Raw genomic sequence first — 11,866 nt, 5'->3', positions numbered from 1 at the left:
TCTAATTACGTTTCATTTGTGTGACACTGTGTGAGGAATGATCTAAAGACACACACACATCCGTCCTTCTCTTCAACACAGTCACAGCTCACAAACACACACTAGAAAACCAAACAATGTCCAGAAAAACCCAAATAAGAGCTCTGGATCTCTACATTTGCTGTTCTTCATGAAAACAAACAGTTTTAATTTGATGAAGGGAACGAGCAGGACCCGTGTGAACACACGAGAGGCTTTAACCTCATAATGATGTCATGAATTACACACACTTACCGCACGAATTTCAGAGGAGAGATCCATCATTTCATTCCTTCAAAACAAATGAGACACATTCAACAACAGTATACAGAAGTACAGTACGTTTACATGAGATTGTGCTGTTGTGTGATGTTTTGTCAGTTAACAGCAGTAAAGACGTTCAGTTCCTCATCACTGATGGATCTGATGCACAAGAACACAATTAACACAAATGATTTATTTAACACTCATCTCATTAGAAATAAACAAACTTCTGCAAGAAATACATGATGGTTTTATGGTACCTTGTGATTTTTGGTCATTATCTGTAAAAAAGTCATTTTACCAAGTGCAGGAAAATGAAACCCTCGCAAATCTTTTAGTTACTGCGAAGAGAAACATCTGGATCTATTTCAAATCTCTCGTTTTGATACAAAATAAATAGAATCAAAAAATGTATTGTAAAGTCGTAGTCATAATAATCAGAATCTATGTACTGATATCTCTGTTTTCACTTTTCGACAGTTCACTTCATCTGAGAAATAAAAGTGAATCTTTAGAGACCTGATGAATTCTTCACTGATAAGAGATTAGAGTTCAGTTATTTTTATGCATTTACCGGAGAATCTTTTTGCCTCAGTAACAATTTCATTCACTTCAGCAACAGTTCCAGAGACTCAAGATCCATTCGGATGATTTTGTGGATTTTACTGCCATCGTGTGGACAGACATCAAAACAAAAGATTGAATTAGTTGGTTAGTACACCAAAGTAAATGTTTTTAGGACATTTATTCACTCTCATGTCAAACCTGTATGAGTTTGTTTCTTCTGCAGAACACAAAAGAAGATATTTTGAAGAATGTTGATTGAACTCCATTGACTTCCTCCGTATGAACACAAAACCACTGAGACATTTCTGAAAGAATCACTTACATTTCAAGCACATGAGAGTTAAAGGACTGATTTTATTTGGCCTGAATAATCACTTCAACCAATTATTAACAATAAATGAATAAAACTCATTATGACAACACGTGTAATGTCATAAAGCTCCAGTGAAGGAACCATACTCTCTCTCTGTGTGTCTCTCTCTCTTTCTTTATTCATTTCCTCATGATGGAGTTATTGTATAACACTCTTATCTCTCGGTCTGATAAAAGTTTGTCATCAGCTGTGTCTCCTTCCGTAAGTCTGCGTCCTCCGGAGGTCTTATTTGAAGCCTGTTACGTCATCGAGGCGGTCTCGTTTCATTAGGGCAGGTATAGGACACTCCGTATGCACCCTCCTAATGCGACTTACTTTCACCTGAAGTCTGAGGACACGTGAGCTTTATCCTTCTTTACTAGAGATAACCCACAATTCTTTGCGTCGGTCAACGTCTGTTATTTGAATAAACGTCAGCAGCTGCACATTCAATCAAGTCTGTGGCGTTTAAATGTGAACAGTTTATAATTTGTGTCACGTTTTTTAATCTTAGCAGACAGATGTAGTAAACAGGTTTAGTGATTATTAAACGTTTTTAACAGTAAGGCAAAAAGGGTACATTTGTTTGACTCTTTTGACATTTTTAAAGGTAGAAAGTGACCAACTTTTGACCTCTTAAAGGAGCCATTCTTTTGCTGTTTTTGAGGCTTTGTTAATGTTTTTTGGCTGTTTAACAATGGATGTTCATGTTTCTAATTTATAAAAACACTTTATATTTCACATATTTCAAGTCTATTGTTCACCGCGCACCACACCATCTCAGCGAGCTTCCGCTTGTGATTAGTCGGTCCCCCTGTCAGTAGACGTGTATTTATAAAGTTTGGCTTTTAGCAATAAAACAGTAATAATGGCGTCAGCTTCACTTCATCAGTTAAAAACATGCAGATCGATGGAAGTGTAACAGAGGCTTGCTATGGTGAGGGAAATGACAGTGGACCGAATGGAGTCAGATCGGTTATCGTAATTTACACTAATAACAGAAGCTTTAGTTTTGCCTTCTTATACGGGACACGAGTGGGATAATAATACAAGCAGATTGACCAGGAGACATGTGCAAGCAGGACTTCAGAGGATGTTTCATTGAAGTGGTTTAGAGACACACACACACGATATCAGCCCTTTCCTTTTTGATTGGTTTGTTGTAATTTGGGCCTGAAGGCATAATGGCTATTGGAGGGTCAGTACAGTCCCGCCTCTTTTATTTTGCTGACGTCATGTGGTGAAGAGTGGTTGTTGAGAGGGGGAGAGGGGTTTAACGTTTTTGATTAAACATTGCAAGTGCAAATACATTTTTTTTAAGATGGTGTGCACAGATAAAGAATATGGAATAATCACGGCAATACTGTGCAAAACTATTAGAATTTTCCTGTTTGAATTTATGACTTTAAAATCATGTAGAAATCATTTAAATTAATTTAACACGTGAAAGTGCAACGTGTTGTCATTGCAACATGGTCCTTCCTGTTTCCTCTTTTGCCAGTATGTCCTATAAAGGACGTCTCGTTTAATTCTAAGTTGAGGATTCTCTGTATACCGCATCCTTTAGAGGATGAGACCTCCGGAGGACACGAGAACGAAGCCTTACGAAACCAGACACAGCTATTGTTCATTTGTGTTGTTAATAACCTTGTTAATTACAACTTGTTATTTAGCTCAGAGGATGATGGGAAGAGAGACCGCAACTACAGCTTTCCTGTGTCCCAGTGGTAAGAGCAGGCGCTAACAACGCCAAGGTCGTGGGTTCGATCTCAGAGGATTGCACATTCTTAGAAACAGAAATGTATAGGAGAATGCAATGAAAGTCACTTTGGATAAAAGTGTATGCAAAATGCGTAAATGTAACTGAAAGATTCATAAATCAAATCATGTTGAGTTATGAGTTATGTTTGATGTGATATAGGCTACTGTTAATCTACACACTGTAGTTTACATCACATCCATGAATGTCTCTCCTCTCCTCGCAAATTTCATCCTTGAAAATCAATCCCATCTCTGTCTCCCTAGGCAACAGGTAACATTTAACCCATGGTTACACGCAATGGTTGCTCTGTGCGTTGCCAAGATACAGACCCCTCTCCACATCACAGCTATGTGGGAGGTCACTTGAAGGAAGAACTTGAATGGTGTCTATCTCCTTATTTGAAGGCAGATTAGACCAATATTATATAATAAATGTGTGAAGGTTTGATTGACACCTCATACAACATCACATTCAATACGTCAGATACACGCATTTCAGATCAACTGCAATCTGACAATGTAAAGAAAAGAAAGATGTGTTATGTGACAAACATAATTAAAGCACAATGTATTCTCTAAATTAATATGAGGTCATGAAAACTACATTCATATGACTGAACATCTCCTCCAGAGGGCAGTGTGAGTCCAGATTTATCAGATCAAATACAGGTTGAAAGTATCAATCATTTCATTTTATAAGTATAAAATTCTTCTATAATCTAAAGAAAGCACATAAACATTTGAATACCTGCTATTCACATATTGTTTTTGTGTTTAAATTATATATTTATATTTTTGGCCTTTTAATGTGTATGTATGTGTAATATGTATTACTGGCCATGTGTTGAAAAAACATGATTTACGTATAATGGTTTTCAGGCTTCTATTTTGTATTAAACTCATGGAAAGTATCTTTTTTAAAGAAATTGAATGTTTTGTTTACAACAAATTGATTTGATCACATTGAAATATGTATATATATATATATATACAGTATATAGTGCATTTGTGTCAGTGTGCTGGTGAGAAAAGCTTCGTCTGAGATTGAGAGTGTCAAGAGTCCCATCATGAATGTGAAGAGAAAACAGTGTTTCATTACAAGAGAACATTGTTTGTCATAAAGAAAATGTGAGGTGGGCTTTGTGGACGGCTGTGAAATGAGCAGAGAGGCGAGAAAATTAGATTTGGAAACACTGTGGAATGCATTTCGATAAATTTACATCTCTACACATCAATCTGTCAAACAGCCCGAGGTAAAATAGAGAGAGAGAGAGAGAGAGAGAGAGAGAGATGTTCAGGAAAAAACATGAAACTCCTGACATAATAAATTTAACATGAAAACATAAACAACCACAGACATGAAACTTCAATAAAGGATCCTGTAAGCCACAGCGTGAGTGTAAATAAAAAAATATGATTTATAATCACAATAATAATCAAAGAAAATAGAATAATATAAATTCAATTTTATTTATATAGCGCTTTTCACAATTTTCACTATTGCAAAGCATGCTAATAAAAAATTTACTATAGGAGAAAAATTCAAGAGAGAATATATATTATATATACTGTGAATACTGTAGAATAAACAACATACTGTTTGTGTCCAGTGTATAAAGAATTCATCCGATCTGAATTTGATATTTTCAGCTGCTGTCTCTAACAAATCAAAAGCTCTTTTGTGTCTTAGTACTGACAGCAAACAGCTCAAATATATGCAGATGATTTGAAATCTTTGTTTTCAAGTCTCTTGATAATAGAGAAGCGTCTCATGTGGACTCATACTCAATGACTGCTGGAAGTGGTTTCTTTTCTAATTGAAATGTTATAAATACGCATCTGTTTTTACGGCACTATAATCGTCACATGATAAATCAATGTGTTGGTTCACTAATTGCAACAAGTAAAAACTGCAGACAGATTTGGCCATTAGTTGAAATCTGTTCTTGTTCTCAGCTCACCAAGATGATTCTTCTGTTCCTGTCTCATTTCAGTCAACAGCTGCTCAAATCTACACGAGACACAACCCAGTCCTGACCTGCTGTTGCGTGCCATCAGACAGATAAACTCCAGAAATGAGCTTCTCACTTCTAAAACAAATTCAGTCTGAAGTATCAAATCTGACACATCAGCTTTCTCATTTCATCCTTCTTGGTTTGAAGCAACCAGTATCAGAATCCAAAGCAAAATCATTTCAAAGCATCTGTTGAGTTATGGCCTTTCTTTGTAGTCATAGCAACAGGTTCATCAGCTTCCTCTCTCATCTCACTTTGTCACCAAGCAGGTTGCTAAGATACAGATGAAGCTGCGGCACTCAGGGACCCACAAAGCTAACCTGTGCAAAATAATGATAATCCAGTTTAGTCATCGATGAGACATCAATGAGATTAAACAGAGAGCAAATGAAAACGTGCGTCTCAGATGTTTCTCATGAGAGTCATAAATGTGACAAACGTGTCTGTCATGAGAGTTTGAGAAGAGACGTGATCAATGTGTCACACTGAGCTCAGATTTGTCTCGTAAAAAATCAAAAGTCAATATTACTGAAGATCTAAGTGTGAACTCATACATTTCTCATCAAATTGACTTATTTACCTTGACAATCTTCATGTATTTCTAATGTCATTTGTTTATATTTGAGGATAAACATCTGAGACTAAGTAGAGACTTAAATGAGAACTCTCCTGAGCTCTGAAGGAGAACCCCTCGAGCAATAACATGTGTTTTAATGAAGTGTTTTTTAGACTCAGACAGAAACAGGCCGGGGACAGGCGAGTGGTTGAGGAGTATCTCTGCAGTGTTGAGGTGGTGCGGGTGGCGGGCGGGTGTTGGGGGGGATTTGGATTGCCTGTGAGTTGCATCATGTTCCTCTGGGTAAAGGTGTGTGTGTCTGTGTGTGTGTGTGTCCTCCTTCATTTTTCACATGTATCTCTGGATGACGGCAGCAGAGATTAAGGAGACACGGTGAGCAGATTTAGCCCAAGCGTCGTGACTTTAATTCAGCAAGGTCTTCAAGATTTGAGACGGCTGCCTTTTGTTGAAGTTTTGCATAAATTTCACTAAAAAGCAGCTTTTTGTGGAACTTCAGTGTTATAGAAATCAATGTTTTCATTAAATCAGACAAATGAAAATGCAAAGGACGAATTTCAATTTCCATAAATATGTCAAAGCGAGTAAATGTGATCCAAAAATAACAAACTGCACAACGCATTCAGATGTGCGTGTGTGTGTCACTGTGACCTTCGATGTGATTATATTCAGACAAACACACACACACGCAAGAAAACAAGAATCTATATTTCAGTCCCTTTTTCGTCACAGCTCTTGCGTAAACTCAACATTTTCAAGAAAGCTACTAAAATACCAAAGTCTGCATTGAAAGTGCAAAAATCTCAGTATGAACTTCAGCATTTCTCATCAAATGAATCCAGGAGCTGAGTTCTGTGAGTTTATACTCTTCAAGTATGTCAGCAGTTTTCATTTCTCATGTGAAGTGTGTGTAAGTCTTGCATGTTTAAAACCTGCTGTGACAAAAATAAAACGTTGTTGAGTCAACTCAAGAAAGATCTCAGAGAGAAACTGGCACAGCTTTCAAAGAAGGTGGAGATCTCTGGAGACCTGCGTGTGAGATTCTCTCCTTCATCTGCTCCAAACAAATGAGAAGAAAACCAGCCCAGTCAACATGAAACGCCATCTGAAATATATTTGACTGTTCTACCGTGACATATTTTTTTAAAGTGTAAAGTAATGTGCAAGTGATGGTGAAGCGGTCTCAGGAGGAGTTTGGCTGAAGTAGAAAGAGAGGACAAAACTAAGAACTAAATATAATTAGAAACATTTCAAACTTCTATTCCTTAGCAATAAACCGACCTAAGTTTAAGTCGAGGCACTGAATTATTAACTGAAAATAAATACAAATTTAACTAAAACAAAAAAATAGCTAAAAAACCTTTAAAGCAATATAAAATTATAAAAGCACAACATTGAACAATTTCAATGAACAGGAAAACTAAAAATACAAAATGTCAAGTTTACTGGAAATATTGATGAATAAATTATTTAAAAAACGAAAATATCTGCTGCCAACTACTGAAGAATATTAGAAATCAGTTCACTATAAAGAGAACCAAGTTTTACTAACCAGATCAGGGGAAATGTTTCATAAGTGTTCTGTCACATCAGATCTTCAGTTTCTGTCTGAATCAAAGGTCTATAGCACCACAGCAAAAGTCAAACTGAATACTTCTGTGGAAGCTCTGCTTTATATTTAATATCATGCATATTTGGAATATTTGGACTTTTTTATAGAAAATAGTAGAATCAAATGTGTGCAATTAAATCAGGAACAGAAACAAAACGGGCAGCGATAGCAGACAGATTCTATGAGAAAGGATGTGACATCACATACATCACAGAAATGACATCACAGATGCTCAGGTGATGCGTACAGTGTGTGATGACATCATCGGCTCATCTTTGTATGTGTTTTATGGGCCTCTGAATTACACTGAATCGATGTGAAGACCGAATATATAAAGGACTGTGTGTGTGTGTGTGTGTGTGTGTGTGTGTCTGCTCTACATTTGATCTTTTATTTATTTATAGACACTAAACCACGTTGAGGAGTACACACATTCAATCTATTTAAAGTTCTGACTCACATTAAAACTCAACACTTCGTGTTTGAAAGAAGACTTTGTCAAGCTATTCATCTGTTCTGCTTCAAAACAAAAGCTTCAGATAGAGATGAATCTTCCTGAAAGTCTTCCAGAGTTGAGATGTATGTTGGGATTAAAGTCACAGTTTTCCTCTCTCCTCCATCCGCACCGCACATGAGTGTTAGCTCAACTCACATCATCACCGCAGCATCCGGACCACACCCCGCCTGTTGCTATGGTGATGTGACCTCTGACAACAGAAGCCCTGTATCGATGTGGCCTGTTATATTTCTCCTGATTGGATATTGATCACTATTTTGTGACACATAACAGAATCAAATGAGTTCTTGTGTTTCTGCTTCACATTAACAAACTCTTTGATTTATCAACATTCTGAGGTCTGGAGGAGAAAAGCTCATGGAAACCTTTTGTCTCAGTGTGAGACATCATCCTCGTGAAGGTCCAAAACTACAAATGACAAACGTTTCTCCAGAGAAGAAAAAAGTGCAATATCTGTAAGAAACCTCAGTGTCTCAAGGTGTGATTCTGTTTGTTACAATATTTGTGTTTGGTTATTCGACTAAAACGAAATAAAAGAACTCAGGTCTGGTTTCACAGACAGGTTTAGCTTAAGCCAGGACTATACCTTTGTTAAATTTGGATAATTAATTCACTTTAATAAAAATGCCTGGTGAGCATCTTGAGACAAAACAATGGCACTGAGATATTTTAAGATATGACGGCAAGTTATTTTCAGGTAAATCAGTTCAAACATTGATTTTAGTGGTACTATTGCCTTAAGCCTCGTCTGTGAAACCGGCCATCAGTCACCAATTAAATGAACACTGGCTTAAACTGAAAACTGATAAAAACTAAATAAAAAATAAAATTAAACTATAACCAAAATTAAATAAAACAATATAAAAATTAATGAATAATAAAATGAAAAAAATTCACATTAGAAATGAGCTAAAAATGTAACAAAATGATACAAATAAAAGGTAACTCAAAGAGATGTGAAACGCATATTTTATCAAGCAGATCAGGAGAAATGTTTCAGTCTCATGAGTTTCCTGACACTCCACAGCTTCAGTTTCTGTCTGAAATAAAGGTTTGGATCACAGCAAAAGTCAAACTGATCACTTATTTTGTAAATAAATATTTTTTTATATTTTTTAATTCTTTTATTTTTCAGTAACAGATTTACTTGAAATCTTACATATCAAAGCAACACACACAGACATGAAACAGTTTTAGAAAAGCTGACTTTTGCAGGTCAAGTGTGTGTGTGTGTGAGAGAGAGAGACAGAGAGAGAGAGAGAGAGACTCACCGGGCGATCCGATCTTTGAGACCCTGCAATGTTGGAGACTCACACACAATAACCAGAAATGATACACACAAAATGTTTTCTCATAAATATCATTAATTCAAAATATTTACTATATTGTTAGGAATAAACCTTAATTTTGTCTCCGAAACATGAAAAAAAAGAATTTATTATTCCAAAAAGGTCTTAACAAGGTTATATATTAAATAGAGAAGAAAATGTGTGTGTGCAGAAATATTTTAAAAAGAAACCAGAAACACCGGTACTACTTGTCGTAGTAAAAGAATAAAACAACAAAGAATTTGATTTCGGTTTACTGTAATGAATTCACTCCGTATCACCAGGCCGTCTCATGGTTTATTCATTATTTGGCCTTTTAAATGATTGGCTTTGAATCCTCTCATCTGATTGGCAATTGATGTGTGCTCAACACCATTATCTCCATTAACACAAAGACACGTGCTGCTGATGCATTTAGTGTTTCATTCAAGACTGATGCTGAAGAATGAGGAGACGTGACGTGAGCTACAGAAGTGTGCTTTATTAAGAGTCTAAGCATCTAGAGCTACAGAGAGAGAAACACAGCCGAGCTCAAACTATCTTACACATCAAAAGATCTTCAAGTAAACACAGATATTTCACTTTAACGTAACATCATCGGATAGATTTCTTTGTCAGCATCTGTAATGTTTCAATGCAAAGGTTAGAAAAGGCATAAAAGGCTTTCAAAATGAAACCGCACGAGACAAGAAGAAGCAGAGAATGTTAAATCTGATTTGAAGCGAAACTTATGTGAGCTCATGTGAGTTTGGTCCGAACAGCTGTGAGCGTAAACCACACGAAACAACATCATTTACTTAAGCGCATGTTACTCCAAACCTGCAGTAAGTTCCATTGAAATCTTGTATCAGTATTTCAAAGTGAACACATCTGACACTAGAAATGAAATGAAACGTCTGACTGTCTCTCACGCGTCTCAGAAGACTCATGTATAATATTTAATACAACTCTAATAGTGCTTTAATTATGTTTTTTTGACAGACGTGTTCACTGAATTCCTGTTGTATTCAAAGATTCTCATAAGCGCCACAGAAGTTTGAAGCAAAACGAATGCTAGTAAATCATGATTTTCTGGGATCCTGGAGTGCCTCACAATCATAAAACAACTTGCTTTATAACACAAATCTACATGCTGTGCATCCTCCCATCTTCATCTTAGACAGAAAACTAACAAAAATATGTGATGACCAGAAATGAAAATAACTGCAAAAACAGTTTCAAGGCAAATTTCTGGTAACAAATTGTTTTTCCATGAGTCGAATCTTTTAAAACCAGCACACGTTTTTCATTCGCGTGAATGAATCTCATAAAAGCGTCTGTGACTTTAACACATTCAAAATATAAAAGCATGAGGAAATATAGATATTTTTACAGTACTCCTCATAAATCACTTAACCGTTTCCTCTGTCAGTGAAATATATGAGTGATTCCTTGTCTTTATCCTTCATCGTCTCCAATTCTTCCTTTAATGTTATATGGTCTATAAAGTAATATATAAAGACATAGTGTGTGGAAGAGGATCATGGGAATGTCGAGCAGATGTGAGACAGACAGACGTGAGTGAATCTTGCGTCCAGCTCACACTTCACCCCTGAATCAACACAAACACAACGGAAAATATGAAATGAAAATAATTGTGTTTGACACAATGACTGAAGCTGGAGCATTGTTAGTATTTTAAAAGGTGATTCGCAGTATAATACCACATTAAAACACTGTCATATTTTTTTCTCATTTATCTAAAATACTTCAGGATGATTTTTATCAGCATATCTTCAAGGCACAAATATTCATAACTAAACACTTTTTAAAATAAGTGTTTTTCTTTGTGAAATTTGATTTGGGGTGAAATATGAGCAGGACATGAAAGATTTAGTATCTTCATACCTCTAAACACGTCCTAAGGTTTTCTTCCCAGAACCAAACGTGCTGCCAATCATTTTGATATTTGTCATCTGTCAATATGATGATGTAAACTTCAGCGTAACTCCTGTCACAGGGTACCTTGAATACAATACACAAGCCCCAGCAGCGGCCGGACCGCCCTGTCCTGAGATTAACATCACGCTCACTGAAGCTAAACTAACAGAGCAGACTCTCTAGATAACAGGAATAGAAACAAAGGCTTTTTTTATCTCATTTGAATCATCGTTTTGTCAAGAGACGTGATCGCACACGCGTGTCCTGTGACGGCTCGCATTTGTCTTGTGCAGAATGTTTCAAGCTATCGCTCTGAGCCGGTGCTGATGTCACCCCCTCTCAAAACTCGCTTCTGCGTTTGTGTCGTACAAAATCAAGAAGACACTCGAGAGGCTCCACAAACATGACATCATCGGGTCTGATGCCCTGAGAGATACAAAAAAGATTTGTGGAGCTTCAGGTTCAGTGTCCGCATGCATCTATAACACACGCGCACACATCCCATCACCTCTTCAACCACAAGAAACGTTCCTCTTTCTGCCCGTCTGAAAGTTCATCTTGAATTATTTCTTGACTTGTACTCGATTACATTTGACTTCCTCATCTCGACAATTGCTGCTATTTCGGGGGTGAGACTGAAGCCCAGAGGGCTTCTTGTGATGGAATGGTTCTGCGCTCGCATGTTTTTACAGACCTGAATAACAGACAGTCGTCTCTCTGGGTCCATACAGAAGAACTCTACACAGAGAGCAATAAATACTAATGCCCGACAAACTTTCTCTCGAGTTATTTCTGAATTTTCTCTTGGGAACGAGCGTGTTTTAACATTGATGAATTGAACGTGTTCCTCTGGTTACATTTGGCACTAAACCCAAACGCTGAGCAGAGGTTCTGACCTCACATCCTCATCTTATGTTTACTCTGTGAGATATGAGACA

Source organism: Barbatula barbatula (genome assembly GCF_947034865.1).
Source record: "Barbatula barbatula genome assembly, chromosome: 10".
Classification (NCBI taxonomy): Eukaryota; Metazoa; Chordata; class Actinopteri; order Cypriniformes; family Nemacheilidae; genus Barbatula; species Barbatula barbatula.
This window is presented reverse-complemented; position numbering follows the sequence as displayed.